Source organism: Bombus flavifrons, unplaced genomic scaffold (assembly GCF_040668555.2).
Source record: "Bombus flavifrons isolate JBK064 unplaced genomic scaffold, iyBomFlav1_principal scaffold0031, whole genome shotgun sequence".
NCBI classification, from domain to species: domain Eukaryota; kingdom Metazoa; phylum Arthropoda; class Insecta; order Hymenoptera; family Apidae; genus Bombus; species Bombus flavifrons.
The window spans coordinates 15,647-33,335 of record NW_027184776.1 but is presented as its reverse complement, the minus strand read 5'-3'; positions in this window follow the sequence as shown (position 1 = coordinate 33,335).

Here is a 17,689-nt window from a genome sequence, read left to right as displayed (position 1 = left end):
ATGATGGGGTGTGTCTAAGGACACGAAATCATTGGATTCATGGAGAATAGCCTTCGTTCAGAAGGTGAGGGAAATTGGCGTTGCTGCTAATTGGTCAATCTCCATATCGATGGTTAGAAAAAGATGCTAGCCGCCCTCGAAGGAAAGTTACTAGTGGGAGACGCCGTTCGTTGAAAAATATAATAAGTCTTTCCTATCTTCCCGTAGCTGGGACAAAGATTCTTTGTCTGTCTGAAGGACTTTAGTTAACTAAATCTTAAGATTTATGACAGGCCCTCAGGCTAGCCGAACATGTACTGCGGAGACGCATCGACATCTGGCAATCATCTTACTCGAAGAATAGGGTCTGCGTGTGGCGAGCCACGGGAGAGAAACCATTGGAATGTTTACTGTCGCGTGCCGCCACAAATATTTCTTTTAAGGAGAGCTATAGAATTACTCCATACCTTTGTTAGACAAAGCGTTCATCCCGTGACCGCGGCTACGTTCGACGACTTGCTGTCGCCTCGAGCCCAAGCTTATTATCACAAATCTCAAACAAATACAATCGGATCAAAAGACGACAATTGTTTAATTACGCCTATGATAGAATCTAGATTACGGTGTTAAGGGATTTTCCCGAAGTTCCAAAAGGAAGGCTCCGATGTCCTTTCATCTCCGACATCTTTTACATCCTGTTAATGCAGTGTTATATCAAAACAATCACCCCTATTGTCTTAACAGAAATCAGAGGATCGATCAACACGTGGTGTCGATTATTATAATCGTAGCGGGTATTTACGACACCCGTTGACGTGATATCAGGCGAACGCGTCTCCCCGCGACTGGTCGAAAATACAATGACAGACATTGTCGAATACTAATTGAATAAAATCATTTAATTTTCATAGAATTTGATATTTCTACGAGGAATCAATAAGTCTCTCGCATATAGTCTAATAGATCCTTTGATAGATCTAACGAAGAAGTACCTAACCGCGATTACAGCCAATTAGTACATATTATTCGCTACATAATTAATAACTGTATCACGTACATCGATGCAGGCGATATTGAAGAAAAAAGCCATTTTATGTTGTTACTATAACGAGTAAATTTACTCGTTCAACTTGAAAGGAATTAATAAAGAACCAGACTTTTAAGTAAGCATCCAGCAAGAATTTTAAATATTTCAAACAGAGATGTAGGTGTTATTCAAGAAAAAAGAACATTTTATTTTTTAATTAGCACGAGTAAATGAACAAATACCGATAATATAATATAACGCTTAATATGAATTTTATCTGTCTGATTATTTAATAGCTTAATTTATTTCACAGTAACGTCCCTTAGGCTCTGTAACGTCGCGCAAGACTTCTGCACGCTATCCGGCGCTGCTTGACCGCCGACGGTCTACGCACCGTCCTTCGACCCTCAACAAATCCAAGGAACCCGTAAAATGACAGCTTTTAATGCTATTGTTTTGACATATGTCGTCAATTTACGGAATAAGCTCCATATCCTAGAGATGCTTTTTGTTTATAGCCAGTTTAGAAAGGCCCTTGGATTTACTACACGCTATTAGGAAACCCGGAGAAAGCTGGTAGTGACTTAGTAAAAAACGAATGTTTAATCACCGGGAAATCCAGGTTTTCCGTTAAACAAGACATCAACTAGCAACATTGGTAGGAGGCTTCATCCCCTCTAGTCATTCTTTAACATTGACTTAAACCAATGGACATCATAGATCGTGCCCTCACCCTACTCACGAAAAGTGTGAACAACGAATCCACGTCCTTCATAAAAAGGGAACACCCACACCGAGCTTTCTTCTGTAATCCTACGAGAACGACCTACAGTTTTTCTACAACATTCATCCTGTCGATTACGAGGCTACTTCGGTTGCCTCTCTTACTCGTTCCTTGACTACGTCATATCTTAGCATATCGTCTACGTTACTGCATATCAGTGTAAAAGTGTTGAAAATATATAAAGTTATAGCTCTGTTAATCACAGTGTTATACTTATTCAACCACCCCTATTATCCTAGCCGAAATAAGGGGATCGATCTATCCGCGGTGTCGATTCTTGCAATCGTAACGGGAATTTACGACTCCCGTTGACGCGCACTCTCGCAAGCGCGTCTCCCCGCGATAAGCCGAAAATACAGGCTCTTTTCCCTTTTTGTTCAAACTAATCGATAGTCGAAAACTAGTATCAAGGAGGTGTGAATTTAGTCTTAGTTTGTAGAAACTATTAAAATGATAAAAATGGATATCGTATTAAATCGTAAAAGATGCCAATTTACGATAAAAATTAAGAAATCGTTCAATTTGATTTTGTTACAATGGAAAAACCGTCTCCTGCTATGTCAAAAAATCGTTACCGTTTGATTATCAAACCGACGCCTTGTTAAGTTATATAAGGAACACGGAAGTCGCGCGCGAGCTCTTTTGTGCCTGAAGTTCCGGAGAGTGAACATCGAAGAAGAACATAAATATCAGGTAAGTAAGAAAAAATATCAAACAACAACATTGTAACTAGTAAATTATAACGTCTAAACCATTAATTTACAACACTTAAGCTTTTAATTTATAACATTCAAGCCATTAATTTATAACATTTAAGGAATTAATTTATAACGTCTAAACTATTAATTTGTAACATTTATGCTATTAATTTATAACATTTAAGCCATTAATTTCTAACTTTTGAACTGTTATTTTATACATTTAGCCATTAATTTATAACATTTAAACTATTAATTTATATCATCTAAGCCATTAAATTATAACATTCAAGCTATTAATTTATAACATTTAAACTGCTAATTTATAACATTTAAACCATTAATTTACAGCATTTAAAGTGTTATTTTATACATTTAAGCCATTAATTTATAACATTTAAGCAATTAATTTATAACATTTAAACTATTAATTTCTAACATTTAAGCCATTAATTTCTAACATTTAAGCAATTAATTGACAACATCTGAGCCACTAATTTACAACATTTAAACTGTTGTTTTATACATTTAAGCTGTTATTTTATAACATTTAAGCTATTAATTAACAACATCTAAGCCATTAATTTACAACATTTAAAGTGTTATTTTATACATTTAAGCCATTAATTTCTAACATTTAAGCTATTAATTTATAACATTTAAGCCATTAATTTCTAACTTTTGAACTGTTATTTTATACATTTTGCCAATAATTTATAACATTTAAACTATTAATTTATATCATCTAAGCCATTAAATTATAACATTTAAGCTATTAATTTACAACATCTAAGCCACTAATTTACAATATTTAAACTATTAATTTATATCATCTAAGCCATTAATTTATAATATTTAAGCCATTAATCTAAAACAATTCCTCCATTAATTCTTAACAACTATACCAATAATTTATAACCATATTCTCCCATTAATTCAAAGTAATTGTGCTCTTAATTTATAACAGTTGTACCATTAATCGGAAGCAACTCTACATTCATTGATTTAAATCAGTACCATCAATGTGAGTGAATTAATGATTTATATTGTATTATTTTATAAACGAAATCTTTCAGGTCCCTGGATTGCTATTTTATTTCTATATAGCATTATTTTTTAATTTTAAATACAGTACTTAATTTCTCATTTCACTATTTTGTATAAAAGCAGTGGTAACGCAGAGTGTAATTTTAAGATGTAATTTTCCATGTCTGCTAAAAACCAAGGAAACGACACCATATTCATGGAATCAAGGAAGCAAGTGTAGTTTAACCGAAGGCAACGACATCTTATCTGTAGCTGCACATGAGTCATAGGACATTTCAAATAGTGTTGTTGTTTTGCCTCGGAGTACCAAAACCGTTAGATTACAAGTAATTTAAAAACAAATAAACTCCGGACAAAACAATGCCGCCGCTACAATGTCGCTTTATTATAAAATAATTTTACATCTCTGCTTCCAATGCGTAAAAACTCATATGTAAATGGGACCCGAGCGTAGTTACCTCCTCGTGGTGGGTCCCGGTAATTGGTATCGTTTTCCAAATAATAATACACCAAGTACTATTTCGAATATTAGTATTATTATTCGAAAACGATATCAAGCTAAAAACTACTTGAATATAGTCTGGTCTTGATCACCCAAAATAGTTTTGGTGTTCTAAACTGGACTAGTACCCCCCCCCCCCGCGGGGGCAACGTGGGACATCGTGGGACATCGCAGGACACCGTGGGATGCGAGCGTATTAGCTTTAATTAATCATAAGATAGATACCTATGTTATGTACATTGTAAGTTCATTCTGTACAGAGATACTTATCTATCTTGGAACGACAAATAAAGATCTCGTCTCTCTTGATCCCCTCGCTTACCATACTGGAAAAATTGTTCCCACGATATATCGGTTCGCGATCACTCAGTTCTTTCAAACTGTCGCGTGGCGTACTCGCTCGCGTGTATTTCGGGTGCGTGCGGGTCAATGTGCTCTAGACAACTCTTCGGATTCGTAAGTCGCCCAAGGACAGCTCTGTCTTGGTGACTGCTCAACGTTTGCATCGGATCACGGGAGTTGTCGTCGTGCCGGTGATGCTTGCTAATCTGTTGGGGATTCAGTCGTGGATCTGCAGTCCTGTCCGATTGGTACTTCGGTACTCGGTCAGGGACCAGCAATTTCACGTCCTCCGTAATCCTGTTCGGCCCCGCGGGAGTGGACCCCACTGTTCAGTTGAGGTATTGCCTTCGTAATCCTGTTCAGCGGTCCCTCCCCGTGAGTGGACCCCACTGTTCAGTTGGGGCCTCGTGCCTTGGTAATCCTGTTCAGCGGTCCCTCCCTGTGAGTGGACCCCACTGTTCAGTTGGGGCCTCTTGCCTTCGTAATCCTGTTCAGCGGACCCTCCCCGGGTTCCACTTGTTCAGTTGGAGTGTGTCAAGTTGCTGGCCTATGTGATGGATCCACGGCTGTATTACTAGTGGATCACTGGCATCATCTGTCGGCGCCATCGACCGCGACTCGTGTAAGTTTCGAACGGCGAAACAGGAATCGAGTTACGGCCAATTCTTGGGCTTTCCGTTGAACCTCGGGGTTATCTCGTGTACGGGGGTACGTCGCGTAGGTTTGTTAGTTCTTTCGAGAGATCGCGATCTCGTCCGTTTCGGGACAGTGTCAGTAGCTTCATCTTCTTCTTTTCGCTCCAAGTTAGATAAATGTGTCTTTGATACCGAATGTTGCCAGTAGGGATGCGAATTATTCTTTATTTGTACTGATCGATGTAATCGTTGTGTGGGAGATAGATGATGCGTTACGTATGCCTTGTTCTACGTTTGTAAAGATTCATGTTAGCGCTGCGTTGGAGATATGTGTTTGTTAGGAAGATGATACATTTACACTGTACATGTGAATGTGTGTGTAAGCGTTAGAGGGTGTCCTGTTCTGAGTTGAGACAAAGGACCGTCGTCGTAAAGTAGCATCTGGAAGAGTCGGTTGGCGACAAGCGTGCGTGCAAGACGTTCTTCAGAGTGGAATATAGATGTATAGCTGTTGTGTGTGAAATAAAGTCAGTTATTTGTATTTCCAAATCCTCATGATTTCCTCAACATGGTAGCAGAGCGTGGTTTATAGTTTTGCAAGATATTTAGTGCGTGGTTACGATCTTGCGAGTGAGTTTCAATAAGGGAAGAAACGTTCAAAGAAAGAAGAGAAAAGTTATACTTCGAGCACGTGGGAACGCTTGAGTAAGATATAAGGAATCAATTAAAATGGAGAGATCGGAAATCATGATACCTAAATTCGATGGTGAGGATTATGGAATGTGGAAGCAAAGAATCACAATGTTTTTGAAGTATAAGGAATGTGATATTGTTATAACAAGAATGAAGAACGAAAGAGACAATGAAGACTGGGACAAAAAGGATTTGAAAGCAATAAATATAATTTATAGTGCAATATCGAATGGACAATTGGAGTATGTTAGGGAAGAAAAAACGGCGTATGAAATAGTAAAAAAGTTCGATGAAATGTACTTGAAAGAGTCGACGGCACTACAGATCGTGTGCAGAAGGAGATTGGAAAAGATAAGACTGGATAACTACGGTGATTCAGCATTGTCTTTCAGAGATTTCGAAAAATTAACAAATGAATTAAAAGGTGCGGGCGCACAAGTGAGTGAGAGGGAAAAACTAAATTACATGCTGAATACGTTACCCGAAGAATACAGCTACATAGCGGACATAATAGACGCATTGAAAGAAGAGGATCAAACGGTAGCGTATGTAAAAAATAAAATTGAAATAGCGGAGAAGAGAAATAAGTCCAATCGTGGAGAAATGCAAACCAATGCCTTTTCTGCAAAAAAGGAAGGATGCTTCAGATGTGGAAGAGAAGGACACTATGCGAGAGAGTGTCAAAATGGCGTACAAGCGGGAAGCAGTAACGGCTATTGGCATGGGCCAACACGTGGTCGCAGCAGAGGACAAGGGAACAAAGGCAATACGAGCAGGGGACGTGGAAACTTTCATCGTCAATCAACAACCGGCACGGGCGAGCATGGAAACTCAAGAGCAGGCACATGGATAGCAACGGCGCACGCAGCACACAACAGCGAGACGAATGAGATAAGTGAGAAGGAAATAATGTGGCTATTAGATAGCGGTTGTACCGATCATATAATAAATAATGCAAATTATTTTGATAAATCTATCGACCTAAAAGAACCGGTAAATATATATTTAGGCGATAATAGACCGATAAAAGCGACAAAAGTTGGGAATGTTATAAGTTATTTTGAAGCTTTCGGAAAACAAAATAAAATAAATATGAGAAAAGTTTTTTACGCGAAAGAAATGTCCGCAAATTTGATTAGTTTAGGTAAACTAACAGACAATAAGAATACGGTTATTTCCAAAGGAAATATTGCGAAAGTAATAGATGAGGATAATAAACTTACAGCTGTCGCGTTCAAAGAGAATGGGACATATAGAATAAAAAGTATATTGAAAGGGAAGAAGCACTTAGTAAACAGCGCCGAACGTAGTGGTATGAGTAAAAAGGAAAGATGGCATAGGATGCTAGGACACGTAAATTTTAAATACTTAAAGATTTTGGGTAAAGAGCAGCTAGTGACTGGCATACCGAATGAATTTGAAAAGGAACTTTTGAAATGTAGGGTGTGTATAGAAAGCAAAATGCATAACTTACCTTTCAAAAATAATCGAACTAAGGCTAGGGAAATAATGGAAATTATTCATACGGACGTATGTGGTCCCTTTAAGACTACCGGATTGAATGGAGAAAAATATTTTATTTCATTTATCGATGATTATAGTAAAATAGCTAGGATCTATTGTATAAAATCAAAAGATGAGGTCTTTGATTCTTTCGTACAGTTCGTAAATGAAGCCGAAAATTTAACGGGCAAGAGGTTAAAAATATTAAGATGCGATAATGGTAAAGAATATTTAAATAATCGAATTTATAAATTTGCTAGGGATAAAGGTATAAGAATAAATAATTGTCCAACATACGTACATGAATTAAACGGGACAGCGGAAAGGTATAATAGAACAGTGATGGACATGGCGCGTTGCTTGTTAGCGGAAGCGAAAGTACATAAAAAGTACTGGCCGGAAATAGTTTGTACAGCGGTATACTTGAAAAATCGAATATTAGCGAATACTATAGAGAGAAAGACACCTTTTGAAATATTTTTCGGGAGAAAACCAAGTGTTAAAAATCTACATCTATATGGAAGTAAAGTTTTTGTAAGAAGGCCAGAACAAAAAAGAGTTTCCAAATGGGACAAGAAGGCAGATATGGGAATTCTATTAGGATATAGTGAAGTAGGATACAGAGTCTTATTAGGTGGGAAAATAACAATAGCTAGACATGTAGAGGTCATAGAGACAGACACTAAATGTATCGGTTTTGAGGAAAATTCATTAGAGGCAGATAGAAATGATAGCGAAGATAATTATTCATTGGATGGTATGGATAAGGAAGAGTTAGAAGGTAGGGAAGATGAAAATGATAGTAGTACTGAAAGCTCAAACATTCCTAGGAGATCTACACGTATTAAGAAAACTCCAGTAAGGTATCCAGAAAAGGAAAATATTTGCGAGATTTATGCAAATTATTGTAAAATAGATATCCCTCGTACATTTGAGGAGGCGATTTGTTGCGAAAATAATGAAGATTGGAAACAGGCTATGGATAAGGAAATAGAATGTCTCTATAAGAATAAAACTTGGAAATTGGTAGAAAGGGTAAAAGGCAAAGAAGTATTAGATGTAAAATGGGTTTACACGAAAAAATCAGAGGACAGGTATAAGGCTAGATTAGTGGTAAGGGGGTTTCAACAAAGAAACGTAGCCGATGACATATATTCTCCAGTAGCGAGTAATCAGACCTTTAAAATATTGTTATCATATTGTTGTCAAAATGGATTAATAATTGAGCAAATGGATGTAGAAACTGCCTTTTTAAATGGTGAAGTAACCTCGGAGGTATATGTAAATCAACCAAAGGGATATGCGGACGGAACGAATAGAGTTTGTAAATTATCGAAAGCGCTTTATGGGTTAAAAGAAAGTCCGAGGGACTGGTATGAGTGTTTTGATAGGTATGTGACGAGATTAGGTTTTAAGAAGAATAATGTAGAATTGTGCTTATATACTTATGGAGAGGGAGAAAATGTTGTTTATTTGTTAATATACGTAGACGATTTGCTGATTTGTAGTAAAAACAAAGGGAAGATACAAAGTGTAAAAAAATTATTAACTGATAAATTTGAAATGAAAGATTTAGGTGAAGTAAAAGAATATCTTGGAATAAATATAGACTATGATTATTTAAAAAGGGAAATGAGATTAAGCCAAAAGAAATACATAGAATCATTAGTAAACAAATATAAATTACATAATAGCAAATTGTACTGTACACCTATGGAGACCAACTTAAAAATTGAAAAAGCTGATATAAATAGAGAGGACATTGGATACAAGAATTTAATTGGCGCATTGCTGTATATTAGTGTAAATACCAGACCCGATATAAGTTATAGTGTGAATTATCTGAGTAGATTTCAAGATTGTTGTAACGAGACACATTTTAAATATGCCCTGCGAATATTGAAATATTTGTACCGGACTAGAGATTTAGGGCTACATTATAAAAGCAATGAAAAGTGCGAAACGATAGACTGTTATGTGGACGCCGATTGGGCAGGAGATCATATAGATAGGAAATCGACTTCTGGGTATGTAATTAGATTGTATGGAAATGTAATTGGATGGAAGTCTAAAAAACAAAGGTGTGTGACAAAAGCCTCAACGTATGCAGAGTATGTAGCTCTATCGGAAGCGGTAAGCGAAGTAATGGCTATCAGAGAATTAATGAAAATCTTCGATGTAAATCTAGACGATAACCCTGTAAAAATTTATGAGGATTACTCTGGAGTAATGAGTATAGCAAAGTACGGAAATTTTACAAAAAATTCGAAACACATTGAAGTTCATTACCACTACGTTCACGAGTACGTAAAGGAAAATAAGATAAACATAATAAAAGTAAGTACAGAAGAAAACACTGCGGATATTTTTACGAAGGCACTGTGTAGAGAGAAATTTGAAAGGTTTAGGTCATGGATGAATGTAAACTAACAGGCATGTAAATACGATTAAATGTACAGTATAAATGTAAGGAGGCGTGTTAGGAAGATGATACATTTACACTGTACATGTGAATGTGTGTGTAAGCGTTAGAGGGTGTCCTGGTCTGAGTTGAGACAAAGGACCGTCGTCGTAAAGAAGCATCTGGAAGAGTCGGTTGGCGACAAGCGTGCGTGCAAGACGTTCTTCAGAGTGGAATATAGATGTATAGCTGTTGTGTGTGAAATAAAGTCAGTTATTTGTATTTCCAAATCCTCATGATTTCCTCAACAGTGTTTCGCAGTTAGACTACGAAACAACTATTTCTTTACGCAGGCCCATGGTCAAGTAGTGTCAAAACTGGACATTCTGCCAATAGGTTGAATGTCGAGATCGATGTGTAGTGTTAAATAACCCATGGGCGAGTCTCGTGCGTAGTCACCTCCTCGTGGTGAGACCTGGTAATTGGCATCGTTTTCCAAAAATTAATCAGTCGATTAATCATTGGAAAACGATACCAAGCCAAGAACTACGCAACAGTCCAGTTTGGATCAACAAAAGCCCCTAAGATCATTTTGGATGATCTACACTGGACTGCACTATTAATTTATAACATTTAAGCCATTAATTTACAATATTTACGTCATGAATTTACAACAATAAGTCACAAATTCATAACATTTAAGCTATTAATTTTTACATTTATACCATTAATTCCTAACACTCAAACTATTAATTTACAACACTTAAGCTATTAATTTATAACATTTAAGCAAATAATTAACAACGATTAAACTATTAATTTATAACAATTGAAACAATAATTGGCACATTTAAAACATTAATTTATAAGAATCAAACCATTCCTCGAGGAATCAGTAAGTCTCGCGCTAATAGCCCAATACATCGATAGATTTAACGAAGAAATACGTAACCGCGATTACAACCAATTAGATCATATTATTTGCTACATAATTAATAACTGTATCACGTACAGCGATGCAGGCGGTATTGAAGAAATAAAGCCATTTTATGTTACAACTATAACGAGTAAATTTAATCGTTTAACTTGTGAAGAATTAAAAAGGTACCTGACTTCTAAATAAGCATTAAATAAGAATCTTAAATATCGCAAACAGTGATGTAGGTGTTACTCAAGAAAAAAGAACGTTTTATTTTTTAATTAGCACGAGTAAATGAACGAATATCGATAATATAATATAACGCTTAATATGAATTTTATCTGTCTGATTATTTAATAGCTTAACTTATTTCACAGTAACGTCATCGACTGCACTTAGGCTCTTTTCCCTTTTTGTCCAAACTAATCGATAGTCGAAAACTAGTATCATGTAGGTGTGAATATAGTCTTAGTTTGTAGAAACTATTAAAATGATAAAAATGGATATCGTATTAAATCGTAAAAGATGCCAATTTACGATAAAAATTAAGAAATCGTTCAATTTGATTTTGTTACAATGGAAAAACCGTCTCCTGCTATGTCAAAAAATCGTTACCGTTTGATTAACAAACCGACGCCTTGTTATGTTATATAAGGAACACGGAGGTCGCGCGCGAGCTCTTTTGTGCCTGAAATTCCGGAGAGTGAACATCGAAGAAGAACATAAATATCAGGTAAGTAAGAAAAAATATCAAACAACAACATTGTAACTAGTAATTTATAACGTCTAAACCATTAATTTACAACACCTAAGCTATTATTTTATAACATTCAAGCCATTAATTTATAACGTCTAAACTATTAATTTATAACATTTATGCTATTAATTTATAACATTTAAGCTATTAATTTCTAACTTTTGAACTGTTATTTTATACATTTAGCCATTAATTTATAACATTTAAACTATTAATTTATATCATCTAAGCCATTAAATTATAACATTCAAGCTATTAATTTATAACATTTCAACTGTTAATTTATAACATTTAAACCATTAATTTACAGCATTTAATGTGTTATTTTATATATTTAAGCCATTAATTTATAACATTTAAGCTATTAATTTATAACATTTAAGCCATTAATTTCTAACATTTGAACTGTTATTTTATACATTTTGCCAATAATTTATAACATTTAAACTATTAATTTATATCATCTAAGCCATTAAATTATAACATTTAAGCTATTAATTTACAACATCTAAGCCACTAATTTACAATATTTAAACTATTAATTTATATCATCTAAGCCATTAATTTATAATATTTAAGCCATTAATCTAAAACAATTCCTCCATTAATTCTTAATAACTATACCAATAATTTATAACCATATTCTCCCATTAATTCAAAGTAATTGTGCTCTTAATTTATAACAGTTGTACCATTAATCGGAAGCAACTCTACATTCATTGATTTAAATCAGTACCATCAATGTGAGTGAATTAATGATTTATATTGTATTATTTTATTAACGAAATCTTTCAGGTCCCTGGATTGCTATTTTATTTCTATATATCATTATTTCTTAATTTTAAATACAGTACTTAATTTCTCATTTCACTATTTTGTATAAAAGCAGTGGTAACGCAGAGTGTAATTTTAAGATGTAATTTTCCATGTCTGCTAAAAACCAAGGAAACAACACCATATTCATGGAATCAAGGAAGCAAGTGTAGTTTAACCGAAGGCAACGACATCTTATCTGTAGCTGCACATGAGTCATAGGACATTTCAAATAGTGTTGTTGTTTTGCCTCGGAGTACCAAAACCGTTAGATTACAAGTAATTTAAAAACAAATAAACTCCGGACAAAACAATGCCGTCGCTACAATGTCGCTTTATTATAAAATAATTTTACATCTCTGTTACGTCGCCTAAAACATCTGCGCTGCAGCTCTCGCGACCGGCCAGCCGACGGCCTGCATAACGTCATTTCGACCCTCAATAAACCTGAGGACCAACCATAACTTTCTCTTGCATTGTGTACACATGTATCTGCATTCCATCCGTCGTCCTGAAAGCTTTCTTAAGGCTAGAAATATTTGCGACGCACATCTGGTTTTTAGAGAGGTCCTTGGGTTTATTAGGCGCAATTAAAAACACGGAGAAAGCGGGTACGCGCCCATTAGGAAAAATCGAACATCTGTCTAATAGAACAGGCTGGGTTTTCCCATGCACAAGGTCACTCACGAACCACGTTGGTCGGAGGTTTCCTACTCGTCACTTCTCCTACGACTCTCGGAGAGTCAAGTCGCAGACTTCTCCTGCTACATCAGGAGGGTCAAGTCAACTTACTTCTTCTACATACGACAACGTCGAAGTCTAACATCAAAATCTAGTGTCTATCAAGTATCCTCTAGTGCTACGTCCACTAACATACGAAATTCGATTGTACGAACCTTGCTCTATTAGTCATATCTATCTCATATTCGTGCGACAAGGTGTTATCGACGATTTGTATCTACTCAACAGTGTAGTTTAAGTGTTGGAAATATATATTTTATAATTCTGTGAATCACAGTGTTATATAAACTTAATCACCCCTATTATCTTAACGGAAATCAGGGGATCGATCAACTCGTGGTGTCGATTAGTATAATCGTAACGGGAATTTACGACTCCCGTTGACGTCTCTCCTCGCGATTGCGTCTCCCCGCGATTGGTCGAAATAACATGGTCCTTCGAGCCGGATTTTGCGCCATTAAAAAGTGCATTGACCAGTGACTATACAGTGTCGCGTGAAATCCACATTCCAACGACTTAGGCAACTAGCCAAAGGAGCTGCCATCGGAAAGGAACTCCTTCCTCGCTCAGCACATACGCGAGCCCACACCGCACTGTAACGAGTAGCTACCGATTCCTAGATCAACGTCCATTTGATTAAGGTAAACTCGTTCCTGCCATTAAACTCAAATATGGCCCACGCTGAACCGATCAGCACACTGCGGCGGAGACGAAGCATCTTAGTCCGCCGACTCGCGACCACGAAGCGTCAACTCGACGAATATGAAGCGTCTGGACGGGTAGAAAAGAACTCCCTCATAGCATGCCGTAACTTCTTCGACGAGAATTGGAGGAAGATAATCGAGGTTCAGGACGAGCTGGAAGCGTTAGATGAGGGGGAAATTGCTCATGCAGACTCTTTATTGCGAGAGCATCTTAAGATTGACGTACGGATCCTGGACCTCTTTGACCTACTACCATCAACAACCCCTTCGACATTAAAAGCACGCGATTCATGCGTGAAACGCCAGCCGACGGAGAATATCGCGTCGAACCTAGCGCCGATACCGTCGCCTGACATGCGGAGCTCATCGCGTGATACTCACAACGTGTCCCCCATATGCGACCTGACGACGACCACGTTCACATCGTCAGCATCACAACAATCTGATTCAACGACACAAAACGCCTTGAATCAGCAAACCGCTCAAGATACTCTGGACCAGAAGGAACTCAATCCCGTCCAGGACAACAGCGGCCATACTCCGCCGGCAGAAAACAACGCGTCGAATCCAACGTCGATATCGTCGCCTGACACGCGGATCTCATCGCCTAATCCGCGCGGCACATTGCGTGAAACTCGCACCTCATCGCCTACACGCGTCCTGAAGACAACACTTCACGATTCTCTGGATCAACAGAGAGAGAAAACCTCACCAGGCGACAAGATGTCGCAAACATTCTTTCCGAAGCTGTTACAGGATGGGCGATGCCCTGCAACTGTAATTCAAAACGACGAGAGTAGCGGGTCAAATCCCGTCAAGGATACCGAAGCCAATCTAGAAGCGAAACCTACAGAAGACTCTCCGAAATTCACGATGATAGAATTATCTGGGAACAGACGTTCCTTTATCAACACTTCGACGGTTAATAACCTGTTCTGCATACCGTCACACGCAACATTTGGCATAAACATCGTATCGGAGACTCTCATTCATTCTCCGGGACATTCCGTGAAGAGTCCTCACTCTCCATGGCCGACAGGGGCCACAGCTGCGAATAACCCGAAGCGAAACAATATCTACGTTATTGCTACCGTGAATAATTACGTAATTGATATTGATAGTTTTCAGAACACTCCTTCGGATCCCAATACCCGGCCACAGAGCGCTGCCTCGAACAAGTCTCTGATTTTGCCTTTTGCGGATAATTGGTCCACGCCGGTCCAACCACCACGCATCATCAAGACGGCGCGACACGAATGGGTCAGCGGGGGGAGTCCTGTTCCCCAACCAACCATAGATCTTCTTCACGTTTCCACAACGCATCTACATGCGAATTTCACTTTCCGTTGTGAAATCGGAGAGATATATAACGACACCTCCTGGGACGAGGTGTTCCACGACACTTCATGGGCCGAGCTGTTTCACGACACGTCCTGGTTCGTGAACTTCAACAGAAACTATCTAGGCAATGCCGAGGACCACGACGATCCAGAACGCAAGGAAGACAACATATCCTCAACGCAACGGCCTCTCGGCCGTATTATCGAATACATTCTGGCGGAGACGGCCTCATCCAGACAATCACAATCCACACGACAACGAGCCTCGCGGATCGAGGTGCCACGCAGCACGTCCTACGCTCGAGCTGACCCCATCCAGCAGACCACGGACAATCAGCAATCAACAAAGAGTTGGGCGGCAGCTCCAAGTAACTCTACCTACCAGAAATTTTGATCGGTACCCTCTCAACGGAGGGAGGATGTTACGTCGCCTAAAACATCTGCGCTGCAGCTCTCGCGACCGGCCAGCCGACGGCCTGCGTAACGTCATTTCGACCCTCAATAAACCTGAGGACCAACCATAACTTCCTCTTGCATTGTGTACACATGTATCTGCATTCCATCCGTCGTCCTGAAAGCTCTCTTAAGGCTAGAAATATTTGCGACGCACATCTGGTTTTTAGAGAGGTCCTTGGGTTTATTAGGCGCAATTAAAAACACGGAGAAAGCGGGTACGCGCCCATTAGGAAAAATCGAACATCTGTCTAATAGAACAGGCTGGGTTTTCCCATGCACAAGGTCACTCACGAACCACGTTGGTCGGAGGTTTCCTACTCGTCACTTCTCCTACGACTCTCGGAGAGTCAAGTCGCAGACTTCTCCTGCTACATCAGGAGGGTCAAGTCAACTTACTTCTTCTACATACGACAACGTCGAAGTCTAACATCAAAATCTAGTGTCTATCAAGTATCCTCTAGTGCTACGTCCGCTAACATACGAAATTCGATTGTACGAACCTTGCTCTATTAGTCATATCTATCTCATATTCGTGCGACAAGGTGTTATCGACGATTTGTATCTACTCAACAGTGTAGTTTAAGTGTTGGAAATATATATTTTATAATTCTGTGAATCACAGTGTTATATAAACTTAATCACCCCTATTATCTTAACGGAAATCAGGGGATCGATCAACTCGTGGTGTCGATTAGTATAATCGTAACGGGAATTTACGACTCCCGTTGACGTCTCTCCTCGCGATTGCGTCTCCCCGCGATTGGTCGAAATAACAATCTCTGCTTCCAATGCGTAAAAACTCATATGTAAATGGGACCCGAGCGTAGTTACCTCCTCGTGGTGGGTCCCGGTAATTGGTATCGTTTTCCAAATAATAATACACCAAGTACTATTTCGAATATTAGTATTATTATTCGAAAACGATATCAAGCTAAAAACTACTTGAATATAGTCTGGTCTTGATCACCCAAAATAGTTTTGGTGATCTAAACTGGACTAATACCCCCCCGCGGAGGCAACGTGGGACATCGTGGGACATCGCAGGACACCGTGGGATGCGAGCGTATTAGCTTTAATTAATCATAAGATAGATACCCATGTTATGTACATTGTAAGCTCATTCTGTACAAAGATACTTATCTATATTGGAACGACAAATAAAGATCTCGTCTCTCTTGATCCCCTCGCTTACCATACTGGAAAAATTGTTCCCACGATATATCGGTTCGCGATCACTCAGTTCCTTCAAACTGTCGCGTGGCGTACTCGCTCGCGTGTATTTCGGGTGCGTGCGGGTCAATGTGCTCTAGACAACTCTTCGGATTCGTAAGTCGCCCAAGGACAGCTCTGTCTTGGTGACTGCTCAACGTTTGCATCGGATCACGGGAGTTGTCGTCGTGCCGGTGATGCTTGAGTAATCTGTTGGGGATTCACTCGTGGATCTGCAGTTCTGTCCGATTGGTACTTGGGTACTCGATCAGAGACCACCAATTTCACGTCCTCCGTAATCCTGTTCGGCCCCGCTGGAGTGGACCCCACTGTTCAGTTGAGGTATTGCCTTCGTAATCCTGTTCAGCGGTCCCGCCCCGTGAGTGGACCCCACTGTTCAGTTGAGGTATTGCCTTCGTAATCCTGTTCAGCGGACCCTCCCCGGGTTCCACTTGTTCAGTTGGAGTGTGTCAAGTTGCTGGCCTATGTGATGGATCCACGGCTGTATTACTAGTGGATCACTGGCATCATCTGTCGGCGCCATCGACCGCGACTCGTGTAAGTTTCGAACGGCGAAACAGGAATCGAGTTACGGCCAATTCTTGGGCTTTCCGTTGAACCTCGGGGTTATCTCGTGTACGGGGGTACGTCGCGTAGGTTTGTTAGTTCTTTCGAGAGATCGCGATCTCGTCCGTTTCGGGACAGTGTCAGTAGCTTCATCTTCTTCTTTTCGCTCCAAGTTAGATAAATGTGTCTTTGATACCGAATGTTGCCAGTAGGGATGCGAATTATTCTTTATTTGTACTGATCGATGTAATCGTTGTGTGGGAGATAGATGATGCGTTACGTATGCCTTGTTCTACGTTTGTAAAGATTCATGTTAGCGCTGCGTTGGAGATATGTGTTTGTTAGGAAGATGATACATTTACACTGTACATGTGAATGTGTGTGTAAGCGTTAGAGGGTGTCCTGTTCTGAGTTGAGACAAAGGACCGTCGTCGTAAAGTAGCATCTGGAAGAGTCGGTTGGCGACAAGCGTGCGTGCAAGACGTTCTTCAGAGTGGAATATAGATGTATAGCTGTTGTGTGTGAAATAAAGTCAGTTATTTGTATTTCCAAATCCTCATGATTTCCTCAAC